Below are 17,637 nucleotides of genomic sequence, written 5' to 3' on the forward strand. Positions count from 1 at the left end.
CACAATAGCTTAACGCTAACACTGCATCCTCCTTCCACTTCCAGACCACGGCTACCGCAAGGCAGTTCTCCGCGGGAAAACTTCCCTTCGCGAAGGGCAGATTGGCCGAGCTCGTTGCAGGAAAGCGAAACCAAATGACGCTTTTCTCATTCTAACTGCTTTCGTCCGAGGACTGGATGAAGTCCGAGTGTTCTTTTTCTCACTGAGATACACAGAATCTGATGTTGCCTCTGAGCTCTGTTCTTGGCAAATACGTGAAACTGACATACATTCATGTGGGGAAAGACATGGCTGTGCTAGGATTTCTCTTAGCACTGGGTTTTCTCTGGGCCTCACGTCAGGGCAACACTGCATAGGATTTACTCTGTCTGGAGAGAGTTTCCTGCTTTGTAGTTTGGGCTAGAAAACCCTGCTTTTGCAAGTGCAATTGACCAGATTCAGGTAGAAAAGAGAATAGAAAAAGGCCTTTTCTCCCTGGGTCCTTTCACAATCTCTAAAAGCTAAAACTCTATAGTTGCTCCTCTGGAAGGATAAATGCACTGCAATGTAGTTTTTCAGAAGAAGCCTTGAGTTTGCGAGAGCATAGGAGGAATTCATTGCAGGAAAGAGGAAGGCCAAAAAGTTTCTCTCCTTATGCCTGCCTTGCTCAGAGGAGTGGATGAAGTCAGGGACTTCTCCCTTTCCCTGAGAAACATGCAGGCCGCTGTTCCCTGTGCGCTCTCTTACTTGTTACAGCGACTGCAGTTACACACTTTGAACTGTGGAAAGGCACCGGAGTTTCTTAGGATTTCCCCAGGCGCTTTGTTTTCCCTGGGCCAAAAGGAGCCTTCACAATAGCTTAACGCTAACACTGCATCCTCCTTCCACTTCCAGACCACGGCTACCGCAAGGCAGTTCTCCGCGGGAAAACTTCCCTTCGCGAAGGGCATATTGGCCGAGCTCGTTGCAGGAAAGCGAAACCAAATGACGCTTTTCTCATTCTAACTGCTTTCGTCCGAGGACTGGATGAAGTCCGAGTGTTCTTTTTCTCACTGAGATACACAGAATCTGATGTTGCCTCTGAGCTCTGTTCTTGGCAAATACGTGAAACTGACATACATTCATGTGGGAAAGACATGGCTGTGCTAGGATTTCTCTTAGCACTGGGTTTTCTCTGGGCCTCACGTCAGGGCAACACTGCATAGGATTTACTCTGTCTGGAGAGAGTTTCCTGCTTTGTAGTTTGGGCTAGAAAACCCTGCTTTTGCAAGTGCAATTGACCAGATTCAGGTAGAAAAGAGAATAGAAAAAGGCCTTTTCTCCCTGGGTCCTTTCACAATCTCTAAAAGCTAAAACTCTATAGTTGCTCCTCTGGAAGGATAAATGCACTGCAATGTAGTTTTTCAGAAGAAGCCTTGAGTTTGCGAGAGCATAGGAGGAATTCATTGCAGGAAAGAGGAAGGCCAAAAAGTTTCTCTCCTTATGCCTGCCTTGCTCAGAGGAGTGGATGAAGTCAGGGACTTCTCCCTTTCCCTGAGAAACATGCAGGCCGCTGTTCCCTGTGCGCTCTCTTACTTGTTACAGCGACTGCAGTTACACACTTTGAACTGTGGAAAGGCACCGGAGTTTCTTAGGATTTCCCCAGGCGCTTTGTTTTCCCTGGGCCAAAAGGAGCCTTCACAATAGCTTAACGCTAACACTGCATCCTCCTTCCACTTCCAGACCACGGCTACCGCAAGGCAGTTCTCCGCGGGAAAACTTCCCTTCGCGAAGGGCAGATTGGCCGAGCTCATTGCAGGAAAGCGAAACCAAATGACGCTTTTCTCATTCTAACTGCTTTCGTCCGAGGAATGGATGAAGTCCGAGTGTTCTTTTTCTCACTCAGATACAGAAAATCTGATGTTGCCTCTGAGCTCTGTTCTTGGCAAATACGTGAAACTGACATACATTCATGTGGGGAAACACATGGCTTTGCTAGGATTTCTCTTAGCACTGGGTTTTCTCTGGGCCTCACATCAGGCCAACACTGCATAGGTTTTACTCTGCCTGGAGAGAGTTTTCTGCTTTGTAGTTTGGGCTAGAAAACCCAGATTTTGCAAGTGCCAATTGACCAGATTCAGGTAGAAAAGAGAATAGAAAAAGGCCTTTTCTCCCTGGGTCCTTTCACAATCTCTAATAGCTAAAACTCTATAGTTGCTCCTCTGGAAGGATAAATGCACTGCAATGTAGTTTTTCAGAAGAAGCCTTGAGTTTGCGAGAGCATAGGAGGAATTCATTGCAGGAAAGAGGAAGGCCAAAAAGTTTCTCTCCTTATGCCTGCCTTGCTCAGAGGAGTGGATGAAGTCAGGGACTTCTCCCTTTCCCTGAGAAACATGCAGGCCGCTGTTCCCTGTGCGCTCTCTTATTTGTTAAAGCGACTGCAGTTACACACTTTGAACTGTGGAAAGGCACGGAGTTTCTTAGGATTTCCCCAGGCGCTTTGTTTTCCCTGGGCCAAAAGGAGCCTTCACAATAGCTTAACGCTAACACTGCATCCTCCTTCCACTTCCAGACCACGGCTACCGCAAGGCAGTTCTCCGCGGGAAAACTTCCCTTCGCGAAGGGCAGATTGGCCGAGCTCATTGCAAGAGAGCGAAACCAAATGACGCTTTTCTCATTCTAACTGCTTTCGTCGAGGACTGGATGAAGTCCGAGTGTTCTTTTTCTCACTGAGATACACAAAATCTGATGTTGCCTCTGAGCTCTGTTCTTGGCAAATTCGTGAAACTGACATACATTCATGTGGGGAAACACATGGCTTTGCTAGGATTTCTCTTAGCCCTGGGTTTTCTCTGGGCCTCACGTCAGGGCAACACTGCATAGGATTTACTCTGTCCGGAGAGAGTTTCCTGCTTTGTAGTTTGGGCTAGAAAACCCTGCTTTTGCAAGTGCAATTGACCAGATTCAGGTAGAAAAGAGAATAGAAAAAGGCCTTTTCTCCCTGGGTCCTTTCACAATCTCTAAAAGCTAAAACTCTATAGTTGCTCCTCTGGAAGGATAAATGCACTGCAATGTAGTTTTTCAGAAGAAGCCTTGAGTTTGCGAGAGCATAGGAGGAATTCATTGCAGGAAAGAGGAAGGCCAAAAAGTTTCTCTCCTTATGCCTGCCTTGCTCAGAGGAGTGGATGAATGCAGGGACTTCTCCCTTTCCCTGAGAAACATGCAGGCTGCTGTTCCCTGTGCGCTCTCTTACTTGTTACAGCGACTGCAGTTACACACTTTGAACTGTGGAAAGGCACCGGAGTTTCTTAGGATTTCCCCAGGCGCTTTGTTTTCCCTGGGCCAAAAGGAGCCTTCACAATAGCTTAACGCTAACACTGCATCCTCCTTCCACTTCCAGACCACGGCTACCGCAAGGCAGTTCTCCGCGGGAAAACTTCCCTTCGCGAAGGGCAGATTGGCCGAGCTCGTTGCAGGAAAGCGAAACCAAATGACGCTTTTCTCATTCTAACTGCTTTCGTCCGAGGACTGGATGAAGTCCGAGTGTTCTTTTTCTCACTGAGATACACAGAATCTGATGTTGCCTCTGAGCTCTGTTCTTGGCAAATACGTGAAACTGACATACATTCATGTGGGGAAAGACATGGCTGTGCTAGGATTTCTCTTAGCACTGGGTTTTCTCTGGGCCTCACGTCAGGGCAACACTGCATAGGATTTACTCTGTCTGGAGAGAGTTTCCTGCTTTGTAGTTTGGGCTAGAAAACCCTGCTTTTGCAAGTGCAATTGACCAGATTCAGGTAGAAAAGAGAATAGAAAAAGGCCTTTTCTCCCTGGGTCCTTTCACAATCTCTAAAAGCTAAAACTCTATAGTTGCTCCTCTGGAAGGATAAATGCACTGCAATGTAGTTTTTCAGAAGAAGCCTTGAGTTTGCGAGAGCATAGGAGGAATTCATTGCAGGAAAGAGGAAGGCCAAAAAGTTTCTCTCCTTATGCCTGCCTTGCTCAGAGGAGTGGATGAATGCAGGGACTTCTCCCTTTCCCTGAGAAACATGCAGGCCGCTGTTCCCTGTGCGCTCTCTTACTTGTTAAAGCGACTGCAGTTACACACTTTAAACTGTGGAAAGGCACCGGAGTTTCTTAGGATTTCCCCAGGCGCTTTGTTTTCCCTGGGCCAAAAGGAGCCTTCACAATACCTTAACGCTAACACTGCATCCTCCTTCCACTTCCAGACCACGGCTACCGCAAGGCAGTTCTCCGCGGGAAAACTTCCCTTCGCGAAGGGCAGATTGGCCGAGCTCGTTGCAGGAAAGCGAAACCAAATGACGCTTTTCTCATTCTAACTGCTTTCGTCCGAGGACTGGATGAAGTCCGAGTGTTCTTTTTCTCACTGAGATACACAGAATCTGATGTTGCCTCTGAGCTCTGTTCTTGGCAAATACGTGAAACTGACATACATTCATGTGGGGAAAGACATGGCTGTGCTAGGATTTCTCTTAGCACTGGGTTTTCTCTGGGCCTCACGTCAGGGCAACACTGCATAGGATTTACTCTGTCTGGAGAGAGTTTCCTGCTTTGTAGTTTGGGCTAGAAAACCCTGCTTTTGCAAGTGCAATTGACCAGATTCAGGTAGAAAAGAGAATAGAAAAAGGCCTTTTCTCCCTGGGTCCTTTCACAATCTCTAAAAGCTAAAACTCTATAGTTGCTCCTCTGGAAGGATAAATGCACTGCAATGTAGTTTTTCAGAAGAAGCCTTGAGTTTGCGAGAGCATAGGAGGAATTCATTGCAGGAAAGAGGAAGGCCAAAAAGTTTCTCTCCTTATGCCTGCCTTGCTCAGAGGAGTGGATGAAGTCAGGGACTTCTCCCTTTCCCTGAGAAACATGCAGGCCGCTGTTCCCTGTGCGCTCTCTTACTTGTTACAGCGACTGCAGTTACACACTTTGAACTGTGGAAAGGCACCGGAGTTTCTTAGGATTTCCCCAGGCGCTTTGTTTTCCCTGGGCCAAAAGGAGCCTTCACAATAGCTTAACGCTAACACTGCATCCTCCTTCCACTTCCAGACCACGGCTACCGCAAGGCAGTTCTCCGCGGGAAAACTTCCCTTCGCGAAGGGCATATTGGCCGAGCTCGTTGCAGGAAAGCGAAACCAAATGACGCTTTTCTCATTCTAACTGCTTTCGTCCGAGGACTGGATGAAGTCCGAGTGTTCTTTTTCTCACTGAGATACACAGAATCTGATGTTGCCTCTGAGCTCTGTTCTTGGCAAATACGTGAAACTGACATACATTCATGTGGGAAAGACATGGCTGTGCTAGGATTTCTCTTAGCACTGGGTTTTCTCTGGGCCTCACGTCAGGGCAACACTGCATAGGATTTACTCTGTCTGGAGAGAGTTTCCTGCTTTGTAGTTTGGGCTAGAAAACCCTGCTTTTGCAAGTGCAATTGACCAGATTCAGGTAGAAAAGAGAATAGAAAAAGGCCTTTTCTCCCTGGGTCCTTTCACAATCTCTAAAAGCTAAAACTCTATAGTTGCTCCTCTGGAAGGATAAATGCACTGCAATGTAGTTTTTCAGAAGAAGCCTTGAGTTTGCGAGAGCATAGGAGGAATTCATTGCAGGAAAGAGGAAGGCCAAAAAGTTTCTCTCCTTATGCCTGCCTTGCTCAGAGGAGTGGATGAAGTCAGGGACTTCTCCCTTTCCCTGAGAAACATGCAGGCCGCTGTTCCCTGTGCGCTCTCTTACTTGTTACAGCGACTGCAGTTACACACTTTGAACTGTGGAAAGGCACCGGAGTTTCTTAGGATTTCCCCAGGCGCTTTGTTTTCCCTGGGCCAAAAGGAGCCTTCACAATAGCTTAACGCTAACACTGCATCCTCCTTCCACTTCCAGACCACGGCTACCGCAAGGCAGTTCTCCGCGGGAAAACTTCCCTTCGCGAAGGGCAGATTGGCCGAGCTCATTGCAGGAAAGCGAAACCAAATGACGCTTTTCTCATTCTAACTGCTTTCGTCCGAGGAATGGATGAAGTCCGAGTGTTCTTTTTCTCACTGAGATACACAAAATCTGATGTTGCCTCTGAGCTCTGTTCTTGGCAAATTCGTGAAACTGACATACATTCATGTGGGGAAACACATGGCTTTGCTAGGATTTCTCTTAGCCCTGGGTTTTCTCTGGGCCTCACGTCAGGGCAACACTGCATAGGATTTACTCTGTCCGGAGAGAGTTTCCTGCTTTGTAGTTTGGGCTAGAAAACCCTGCTTTTGCAAGTGCAATTGACCAGATTCAGGTAGAAAAGAGAATAGAAAAAGGCCTTTTCTCCCTGGGTCCTTTCACAATCTCTAAAAGCTAAAACTCTATAGTTGCTCCTCTGGAAGGATAAATGCACTGCAATGTAGTTTTTCAGAAGAAGCCTTGAGTTTGCGAGAGCATAGGAGGAATTCATTGCAGGAAAGAGGAAGGCCAAAAAGTTTCTCTCCTTATGCCTGCCTTGCTCAGAGGAGTGGATGAATGCAGGGACTTCTCCCTTTCCCTGAGAAACATGCAGGCTGCTGTTCCCTGTGCGCTCTCTTACTTGTTACAGCGACTGCAGTTACACACTTTGAACTGTGGAAAGGCACCGGAGTTTCTTAGGATTTCCCCAGGCGCTTTGTTTTCCCTGGGCCAAAAGGAGCCTTCACAATAGCTTAACGCTAACACTGCATCCTCCTTCCACTTCCAGACCACGGCTACCGCAAGGCAGTTCTCCGCGGGAAAACTTCCCTTCGCGAAGGGCAGATTGGCCGAGCTCGTTGCAGGAAAGCGAAACCAAATGACGCTTTTCTCATTCTAACTGCTTTCGTCCGAGGACTGGATGAAGTCCGAGTGTTCTTTTTCTCACTGAGATACACAGAATCTGATGTTGCCTCTGAGCTCTGTTCTTGGCAAATACGTGAAACTGACATACATTCATGTGGGGAAAGACATGGCTGTGCTAGGATTTCTCTTAGCACTGGGTTTTCTCTGGGCCTCACGTCAGGGCAACACTGCATAGGATTTACTCTGTCTGGAGAGAGTTTCCTGCTTTGTAGTTTGGGCTAGAAAACCCTGCTTTTGCAAGTGCAATTGACCAGATTCAGGTAGAAAAGAGAATAGAAAAAGGCCTTTTCTCCCTGGGTCCTTTCACAATCTCTAAAAGCTAAAACTCTATAGTTGCTCCTCTGGAAGGATAAATGCACTGCAATGTAGTTTTTCAGAAGAAGCCTTGAGTTTGCGAGAGCATAGGAGGAATTCATTGCAGGAAAGAGGAAGGCCAAAAAGTTTCTCTCCTTATGCCTGCCTTGCTCAGAGGAGTGGATGAAGTCAGGGACTTCTCCCTTTCCCTGAGAAACATGCAGGCCGCTGTTCCCTGTGCGCTCTCTTACTTGTTACAGCGACTGCAGTTACACACTTTGAACTGTGGAAAGGCACCGGAGTTTCTTAGGATTTCCCCAGGCGCTTTGTTTTCCCTGGGCCAAAAGGAGCCTTCACAATAGCTTAACGCTAACACTGCATCCTCCTTCCACTTCCAGACCACGGCTACCGCAAGGCAGTTCTCCGCGGGAAAACTTCCCTTCGCGAAGGGCAGATTGGCCGAGCTCGTTGCAGGAAAGCGAAACCAAATGACGCTTTTCTCATTCTAACTGCTTTCGTCCGAGGACTGGATGAAGTCCGAGTGTTCTTTTTCTCACTGAGATACACAGAATCTGATGTTGCCTCTGAGCTCTGTTCTTGGCAAATACGTGAAACTGACATACATTCATGTGGGAAAGACATGGCTGTGCTAGGATTTCTCTTAGCACTGGGTTTTCTCTGGGCCTCACGTCAGGGCAACACTGCATAGGATTTACTCTGTCTGGAGAGAGTTTCCTGCTTTGTAGTTTGGGCTAGAAAACCCTGCTTTTGCAAGTGCAATTGACCAGATTCAGGTAGAAAAGAGAATAGAAAAAGGCCTTTTCTCCCTGGGTCCTTTCACAATCTCTAAAAGCTAAAACTCTATAGTTGCTCCTCTGGAAGGATAAATGCACTGCAATGTAGTTTTTCAGAAGAAGCCTTGAGTTTGCGAGAGCATAGGAGGAATTCATTGCAGGAAAGAGGAAGGCCAAAAAGTTTCTCTCCTTATGCCTGCCTTGCTCAGAGGAGTGGATGAAGTCAGGGACTTCTCCCTTTCCCTGAGAAACATGCAGGCCGCTGTTCCCTGTGCGCTCTCTTACTTGTTACAGCGACTGCAGTTACACACTTTGAACTGTGGAAAGGCACCGGAGTTTCTTAGGATTTCCCCAGGCGCTTTGTTTTCCCTGGGCCAAAAGGAGCCTTCACAATAGCTTAACGCTAACACTGCATCCTCCTTCCACTTCCAGACCACGGCTACCGCAAGGCAGTTCTCCGCGGGAAAACTTCCCTTCGCGAAGGGCAGATTGGCCGAGCTCATTGCAGGAAAGCGAAACCAAATGACGCTTTTCTCATTCTAACTGCTTTCGTCCGAGGAATGGATGAAGTCCGAGTGTTCTTTTTCTCACTCAGATACACAAAATCTGATGTTGCCTCTGAGCTCTGTTCTTGGCAAATACGTGAAACTGACATACATTCATGTGGGGAAACACATGGCTTTGCTAGGATTTCTCTTAGCACTGGGTTTTCTCTGGGCCTCACATCAGGCCAACACTGCATAGGTTTTACTCTGCCTGGAGAGAGTTTTCTGCTTTGTAGTTTGGGCTAGAAAACCCAGATTTTGCAAGTGCCAATTGACCAGATTCAGGTAGAAAAGAGAATAGAAAAAGGCCTTTTCTCCCTGGGTCCTTTCACAATCTCTAATAGCTAAAACTCTATAGTTGCTCCTCTGGAAGGATAAATGCACTGCAATGTAGTTTTTCAGAAGAAGCCTTGAGTTTGCGAGAGCATAGGAGGAATTCATTGCAGGAAAGAGGAAGGCCAAAAAGTTTCTCTCCTTATGCCTGCCTTGCTCAGAGGAGTGGATGAAGTCAGGGACTTCTCCCTTTCCCTGAGAAACATGCAGGCCGCTGTTCCCTGTGCGCTCTCTTATTTGTTAAAGCGACTGCAGTTACACACTTTGAACTGTGGAAAGGCACGGAGTTTCTTAGGATTTCCCCAGGCGCTTTGTTTTCCCTGGGCCAAAAGGAGCCTTCACAATAGCTTAACGCTAACACTGCATCCTCCTTCCACTTCCAGACCACGGCTACCGCAAGGCAGTTCTCCGCGGGAAAACTTCCCTTCGCGAAGGGCAGATTGGCCGAGCTCATTGCAAGAGAGCGAAACCAAATGACGCTTTTCTCATTCTAACTGCTTTCGTCGAGGACTGGATGAAGTCCGAGTGTTCTTTTTCTCACTGAGATACACAAAATCTGATGTTGCCTCTGAGCTCTGTTCTTGGCAAATTCGTGAAACTGACATACATTCATGTGGGGAAACACATGGCTTTGCTAGGATTTCTCTTAGCCCTGGGTTTTCTCTGGGCCTCACGTCAGGGCAACACTGCATAGGATTTACTCTGTCTGGAGAGAGTTTCCTGCTTTGTAGTTTGGGCTAGAAAACCCTGCTTTTGCAAGTGCAATTGACCAGATTCAGGTAGAAAAGAGAATAGAAAAAGGCCTTTTCTCCCTGGGTCCTTTCACAATCTCTAAAAGCTAAAACTCTATAGTTGCTCCTCTGGAAGGATAAATGCACTGCAATGTAGTTTTTCAGAAGAAGCCTTGAGTTTGCGAGAGCATAGGAGGAATTCATTGCAGGAAAGAGGAAGGCCAAAAAGTTTCTCTCCTTATGCCTGCCTTGCTCAGAGGAGTGGATGAAGTCAGGGACTTCTCCCTTTCCCTGAGAAACATGCAGGCCGCTGTTCCCTGTGCGCTCTCTTACTTGTTACAGCGACTGCAGTTACACACTTTGAACTGTGGAAAGGCACCGGAGTTTCTTAGGATTTCCCCAGGCGCTTTGTTTTCCCTGGGCCAAAAGGAGCCTTCACAATAGCTTAACGCTAACACTGCATCCTCCTTCCACTTCCAGACCACGGCTACCGCAAGGCAGTTCTCCGCGGGAAAACTTCCCTTCGCGAAGGGCAGATTGGCCGAGCTCGTTGCAGGAAAGCGAAACCAAATGACGCTTTTCTCATTCTAACTGCTTTCGTCCGAGGACTGGATGAAGTCCGAGTGTTCTTTTTCTCACTGAGATACACAGAATCTGATGTTGCCTCTGAGCTCTGTTCTTGGCAAATACGTGAAACTGACATACATTCATGTGGGAAAGACATGGCTGTGCTAGGATTTCTCTTAGCACTGGGTTTTCTCTGGGCCTCACGTCAGGGCAACACTGCATAGGATTTACTCTGTCTGGAGAGAGTTTCCTGCTTTGTAGTTTGGGCTAGAAAACCCTGCTTTTGCAAGTGCAATTGACCAGATTCAGGTAGAAAAGAGAATAGAAAAAGGCCTTTTCTCCCTGGGTCCTTTCACAATCTCTAAAAGCTAAAACTCTATAGTTGCTCCTCTGGAAGGATAAATGCACTGCAATGTAGTTTTTCAGAAGAAGCCTTGAGTTTGCGAGAGCATAGGAGGAATTCATTGCAGGAAAGAGGAAGGCCAAAAAGTTTCTCTCCTTATGCCTGCCTTGCTCAGAGGAGTGGATGAAGTCAGGGACTTCTCCCTTTCCCTGAGAAACATGCAGGCCGCTGTTCCCTGTGCGCTCTCTTACTTGTTACAGCGACTGCAGTTACACACTTTGAACTGTGGAAAGGCACCGGAGTTTCTTAGGATTTCCCCAGGCGCTTTGTTTTCCCTGGGCCAAAAGGAGCCTTCACAATAGCTTAACGCTAACACTGCATCCTCCTTCCACTTCCAGACCACGGCTACCGCAAGGCAGTTCTCCGCGGGAAAACTTCCCTTCGCGAAGGGCAGATTGGCCGAGCTCATTGCAGGAAAGCGAAACCAAATGACGCTTTTCTCATTCTAACTGCTTTCGTCCGAGGAATGGATGAAGTCCGAGTGTTCTTTTTCTCACTCAGATACACAAAATCTGATGTTGCCTCTGAGCTCTGTTCTTGGCAAATACGTGAAACTGACATACATTCATGTGGGGAAACACATGGCTTTGCTAGGATTTCTCTTAGCACTGGGTTTTCTCTGGGCCTCACATCAGGCCAACACTGCATAGGTTTTACTCTGCCTGGAGAGAGTTTTCTGCTTTGTAGTTTGGGCTAGAAAACCCAGATTTTGCAAGTGCCAATTGACCAGATTCAGGTAGAAAAGAGAATAGAAAAAGGCCTTTTCTCCCTGGGTCCTTTCACAATCTCTAATAGCTAAAACTCTATAGTTGCTCCTCTGGAAGGATAAATGCACTGCAATGTAGTTTTTCAGAAGAAGCCTTGAGTTTGCGAGAGCATAGGAGGAATTCATTGCAGGAAAGAGGAAGGCCAAAAAGTTTCTCTCCTTATGCCTGCCTTGCTCAGAGGAGTGGATGAAGTCAGGGACTTCTCCCTTTCCCTGAGAAACATGCAGGCCGCTGTTCCCTGTGCGCTCTCTTATTTGTTAAAGCGACTGCAGTTACACACTTTGAACTGTGGAAAGGCACGGAGTTTCTTAGGATTTCCCCAGGCGCTTTGTTTTCCCTGGGCCAAAAGGAGCCTTCACAATAGCTTAACGCTAACACTGCATCCTCCTTCCACTTCCAGACCACGGCTACCGCAAGGCAGTTCTCCGCGGGAAAACTTCCCTTCGCGAAGGGCAGATTGGCCGAGCTCATTGCAAGAGAGCGAAACCAAATGACGCTTTTCTCATTCTAACTGCTTTCGTCGAGGACTGGATGAAGTCCGAGTGTTCTTTTTCTCACTGAGATACACAAAATCTGATGTTGCCTCTGAGCTCTGTTCTTGGCAAATTCGTGAAACTGACATACATTCATGTGGGGAAACACATGGCTTTGCTAGGATTTCTCTTAGCCCTGGGTTTTCTCTGGGCCTCACGTCAGGGCAACACTGCATAGGATTTACTCTGTCCGGAGAGAGTTTCCTGCTTTGTAGTTTGGGCTAGAAAACCCTGCTTTTGCAAGTGCAATTGACCAGATTCAGGTAGAAAAGAGAATAGAAAAAGGCCTTTTCTCCCTGGGTCCTTTCACAATCTCTAAAAGCTAAAACTCTATAGTTGCTCCTCTGGAAGGATAAATGCACTGCAATGTAGTTTTTCAGAAGAAGCCTTGAGTTTGCGAGAGCATAGGAGGAATTCATTGCAGGAAAGAGGAAGGCCAAAAAGTTTCTCTCCTTATGCCTGCCTTGCTCAGAGGAGTGGATGAATGCAGGGACTTCTCCCTTTCCCTGAGAAACATGCAGGCCGCTGTTCCCTGTGCGCTCTCTTACTTGTTAAAGCGACTGCAGTTACACACTTTAAACTGTGGAAAGGCACCGGAGTTTCTTAGGATTTCCCCAGGCGCTTTGTTTTCCCTGGGCCAAAAGGAGCCTTCACAATACCTTAACGCTAACACTGCATCCTCCTTCCACTTCCAGACCACGGCTACCGCAAGGCAGTTCTCCGCGGGAAAACTTCCCTTCGCGAAGGGCAGATTGGCCGAGCTCGTTGCAGGAAAGCGAAACCAAATGACGCTTTTCTCATTCTAACTGCTTTCGTCCGAGGACTGGATGAAGTCCGAGTGTTCTTTTTCTCACTGAGATACACAGAATCTGATGTTGCCTCTGAGCTCTGTTCTTGGCAAATACGTGAAACTGACATACATTCATGTGGGGAAAGACATGGCTGTGCTAGGATTTCTCTTAGCACTGGGTTTTCTCTGGGCCTCACGTCAGGGCAACACTGCATAGGATTTACTCTGTCTGGAGAGAGTTTCCTGCTTTGTAGTTTGGGCTAGAAAACCCTGCTTTTGCAAGTGCAATTGACCAGATTCAGGTAGAAAAGAGAATAGAAAAAGGCCTTTTCTCCCTGGGTCCTTTCACAATCTCTAAAAGCTAAAACTCTATAGTTGCTCCTCTGGAAGGATAAATGCACTGCAATGTAGTTTTTCAGAAGAAGCCTTGAGTTTGCGAGAGCATAGGAGGAATTCATTGCAGGAAAGAGGAAGGCCAAAAAGTTTCTCTCCTTATGCCTGCCTTGCTCAGAGGAGTGGATGAAGTCAGGGACTTCTCCCTTTCCCTGAGAAACATGCAGGCCGCTGTTCCCTGTGCGCTCTCTTACTTGTTACAGCGACTGCAGTTACACACTTTGAACTGTGGAAAGGCAGCGGAGTTTCTTAGGATTTCCCCAGGCGCTTTGTTTTCCCTGGGCCAAAAGGAGCCTTCACAATACCTTAACGCTAACACTGCATACTCCTTCCACTTCAAGACCACGGCTACCGCAAGGCAGTTCTCCGCGGGAAAAGTTCCCTTCGCGAAGGGCATATTGGCCGAGCTCAGTGCAGGAAAGCGGAACCAAATGACGCTTTTCTCATTCTAACTGCTTTCGTCCGAGGAATGGATGAAGTCCGAGTGTTCTTTTTCTCACTGAGATACACAAAATCTGATGTTGCCTCTGAGCTGTGTTCTTGGCAGATACGTGAAACTGACATACATTCATGAGGGGAAACACATGGCTTTGCTAGGATTTCTCTTAGCACTGGGTTTTCTCTGGGCCTCATGTTAGGGCAACACTGCATAGGATTTACGCTGCCTGGAGAGAGTTTCCTGCTTTGTAGTTTGGGCTAGAAAGCCCTGCTTTTGCAAGTGCCAATTGACCAGATTCAGGTAGAAAGAGAATAGAAAAAGGCCTTTTCTCCCTGGGTCCTTTCACAATCTCTAAAAGCTAAAACTCTATAGTTGCTCCTCTGGAAGGATAAATGCACTGCAATGTAGTTTTTCAGAAGAAGCCTTGAGTTTGCGAGAGCATAGGAGGAATTCATTACAGGAAAGAGGAAGGCCAAAAAGTTTCTCTCCTTATGCCTGCCTTGCTCAGAGGAGTGGATGAAGTCAGGGACTTCTCCCTTTCCCTGAGAAACATGCAGGCCGCTGTTCCCTGTGCGCTCTCTTATTAAAGCGACTGCAGTTACACACTTTGAACTGTGGAAAGGCACCGGAGTTTGTTAGGATTTCCCCAGGCGCTTTGTTTTCCCTGGGCCAAAAGGAGCCTTCACAATACCTTAACGCTAACACTGCATCCTCCTTCCACTTCCAGACCACGGCTACCGCAAGGCAAGTCTCCGCGGGAAAACTTCCCTTCGCGAAGGGCAGATTGCCTGAGCTCATTGCAGGAAAGCGAAACCAAATGACGCTTTTCTCATTCTAACTGCTTTCGTCCGAGGAATGGATGAAGTCCGAGTGTTCTTTTTCTCACTCAGATACACAAAATCTGATGTTGCCTCTGAGCTCTGTTCTTGGCAAATACGTGAAACTGACATACATTCATGTGGGGAAACACATGGCTTTGCTAGGATTTCTCTTAGCACTGGGTTTTCTCTGGGCCTCACGTCAGGGCAACACTGCATAGGATTTACTCTGTCTGGAGAGAGTTTCCTGCTTTGTAGTTTGGGCTAGAAAACCCTGACTTTGCAAGTGCCAATTGACCAGATTCAGGTAGAAAAGAGAATAGAAAAAGGCCTTTTCTCCCTGGGTCCTTTCACAATCTCTAAAAGCTAAAACTCTATAGTTGCTCCTCTGGAAGGATAAATGCACTGCAATGTAGTTTTTCAGAAGAAGCCTTGAGTTTGCGAGAGCATAGGAGGAATTCATTGCAGGAAAGAGGAAGGCCAAAAAGTTTCTCTCCTTATGCCTGCCTTGCTCAGAGGAGTGGATGAATGCAGGGACTTCTCCCATTCCCTGAGAAACATGCAGGCCGCTGTTCCCTGTGCGCTCTCTTATTTGTTAAAGCGACTGCAGTTACACACTTTGAACTGTGGAAAGGCACCGGAGTTTCTTAGGATTTCCCCGGGCGCTTTGCTTTCCTTGGGCCAAAAGGATCCTTCACAATAGCTTAACGCTAACACTGCATACTCCTTCCACTTCCAGACCACGGCTACCGCAAGGCAGTTCTCCCAGGGAAAACTTCCCTTCGCGAAGGGCAGATTATCCGAGCTCATTGCAGGAAAGCGAAACCAAATGACGCTTTTCTCATTCTAACTGCTTTCGTCTGAGGACTGGATGAAGTCCGAGTGTTCTTTTTCTCACTGAGATACACAAAATCTGATGTTGCCTCTGAGCTCTGTTCTTGGCAAATACGTGAAACTGACATACATTCATGTGGGGAAACACATGGCTTTGCTAGGATTTCTCTTAGCACTGGGTTTTCTCTGGGCCTCACGTCAGGGCAACACTGCATAGGATTTACTCTGTCTGGAGAGAGTTTCCTGCTTTGTAGTTTGGGCTAGAAAACCCTGATTTTGCAAGTGCAATTGACCAGATTCAGGTAGAAAAGAGAATAGAAAAAGGCCTTTTCTCCCTGGGTCCTTTCACAATCTCTAAAAGCTAAAACTCTATAGTTGCTCCTCTGGAAGGATAAATGCACTGCAAGGTAGTTTTTCAGAAGAAGCCTTGAGTTTGCGAGAGCATAGGAGGAATTCATTGCAGGAAAGAGGAAGGCCAAAAAGTTTCTCTCCTTATGCCTGCCTTGCTCAGAGGAGTGGATGAAGTCAGGGACTTCTCCGTTTCACTGAGAAACATTTAGGCTGCTGCAACCTGAGCACTCCCGGAGTTGGAAAACAGTCTGCAGTTGCACAATTTGAACTGTGTATAGGCATCGGGTTTGTTAGGATTTCTCCAGTCTTTTTGTCTTCCCTGGTCCAAAAGGAGTCTTCACAATAGCTTAACGCTAAGCCTGCATACTCCCTCCACTTCCAGAACACGACTACCTCAAGGTGGTTCTATCTAAACCTAACGCTAAACCGAACCTTAAGCCTAACCCTAAACTTACCCCTTAACCTGACCCTAACATTATCCCAAACACCTATCCTGAATACTAACCCTAACCCTCATCCTTAACCTAAACTTCACCCTAAACCTAAAGCTAACCCTGACCGTAAACCTAAATTAACCCTAAACTGTCCCTTAACTGTAGCCCTTACACTAAACCTAACCCTAGCCCTAACTCTAAGCCTAACCCTAACCGTAACACTCTAAAACATCAGATTAAATGTAAACCTAACACTAACCCTCACAAGAACCCCTAACCCTTTCTCTAGCCTTAACCCTATCCCTAATCCTAACCTAAACCTGACCTAAACCTAACTTGTACCGTAAGCCTAAACTTAACCCTAATCTTAAATCTACCCTAACAGTAACCCTAAACCTACCAATATCTCTAAACCTGACCCTAACCCTAAACCTAAACCCTAGCAGTAACTCTAACTCTAAACCTAACCCTCTCCCTAACCTACCCTACCCTTTACTGTAAACCTAACCTGAAAGCTACCTTACCCCTACCCTAACCCTAACCCTAACACTAACCCTAACACTAACCTGAAACCTAACACTAACCTTAACCCTAACCTCACTATTTTCTGAAACTTCACCCTAATCCTAACCCTAACTCTAACTCTGACTGTAACAATTAACCTAAACCCAAAACTTAACTGTAAAACTAACTCTAACCCTCACCCTAAGCCTTAAACTTTTCCCCAACCCTAAGCCTAACGCTATTCCTAAACTTATCCTTAACCCTAACCCTAATACGAACAGTAACTCTAATCTAACCCTAATATTAACCCAAAACTTAAGCCTACCCTAACCATAAGGATAATCTTAGGCCTAACACACTAAACCTACTGTCTAACACTAACTAAAATCCTAACCCTTATACTAACCCTTGTCTTAACCCTCACCCATAACCCAAACTTCATACTAACGCTAAACCTAAACCTAACCCTAAACATAACAGCAACCCTAACCCGAACCCTAAACCTAACCGTAACACTAACATGAACACAAACCCAAACTCTAGCACTAACAATAAAAATAACCCTGCCACTACCCTAAACTTCATCCAAACCCTACCCCTAACATTAACCCTAAACCTAAACCTAACCCAAACCTTATCCTTAAAGATAACTCTAACCACAATGCTAGTTCATATGTAATCTTAATCCTAACCCTTATAACAGCCCTGAACCTAACCCTAAACCCAATCTTAATCCTAAACCTAGACCTAAACCTAACCCTAACCCTAACTTTAACCTTGACCCTAAATAGAACACCAACTCTAATCCTATACCTGGACCTAAACCTAAATATTGCCCTACACCTAACCATAAACCTAAACCTAACCCTAACTCTAACCCTAATGATGACACTTACCCTAAACCCTCACCTTAACTGTAAAAGTAACCATAACCCTCACTCTAACCCCTAACCATATCCCCCAAACCTAACCCTAACACTATCCCTAAACCTAACCCTAACACTAACGTGAAACCCTGAGCCCTAACGATAACCCTAACCCTAACCCAAACCCTAAACCCTAACACCAAAGCCTAACCCAAACCTTAACCCTAACGCTCACCCTAACTCGAACACTAACCTGAAACCTAATCATAAACCTAACTGTAACCCTAGATGAAACCTAACCATGGTGAGAACCACAATGCTTACCGTAACCCTCACCCAAACCCTAACCCTAAACTACACTTCTAACCCCAACACCTTACCATGACCATAATCCTAACCCTACCCAACCCTAACCATAAACCTAACCCTCA

This window comes from Elephas maximus, chromosome 1 (genome assembly GCF_024166365.1).
Source record: "Elephas maximus indicus isolate mEleMax1 chromosome 1, mEleMax1 primary haplotype, whole genome shotgun sequence".
Taxonomy (NCBI): domain Eukaryota; kingdom Metazoa; phylum Chordata; class Mammalia; order Proboscidea; family Elephantidae; genus Elephas; species Elephas maximus.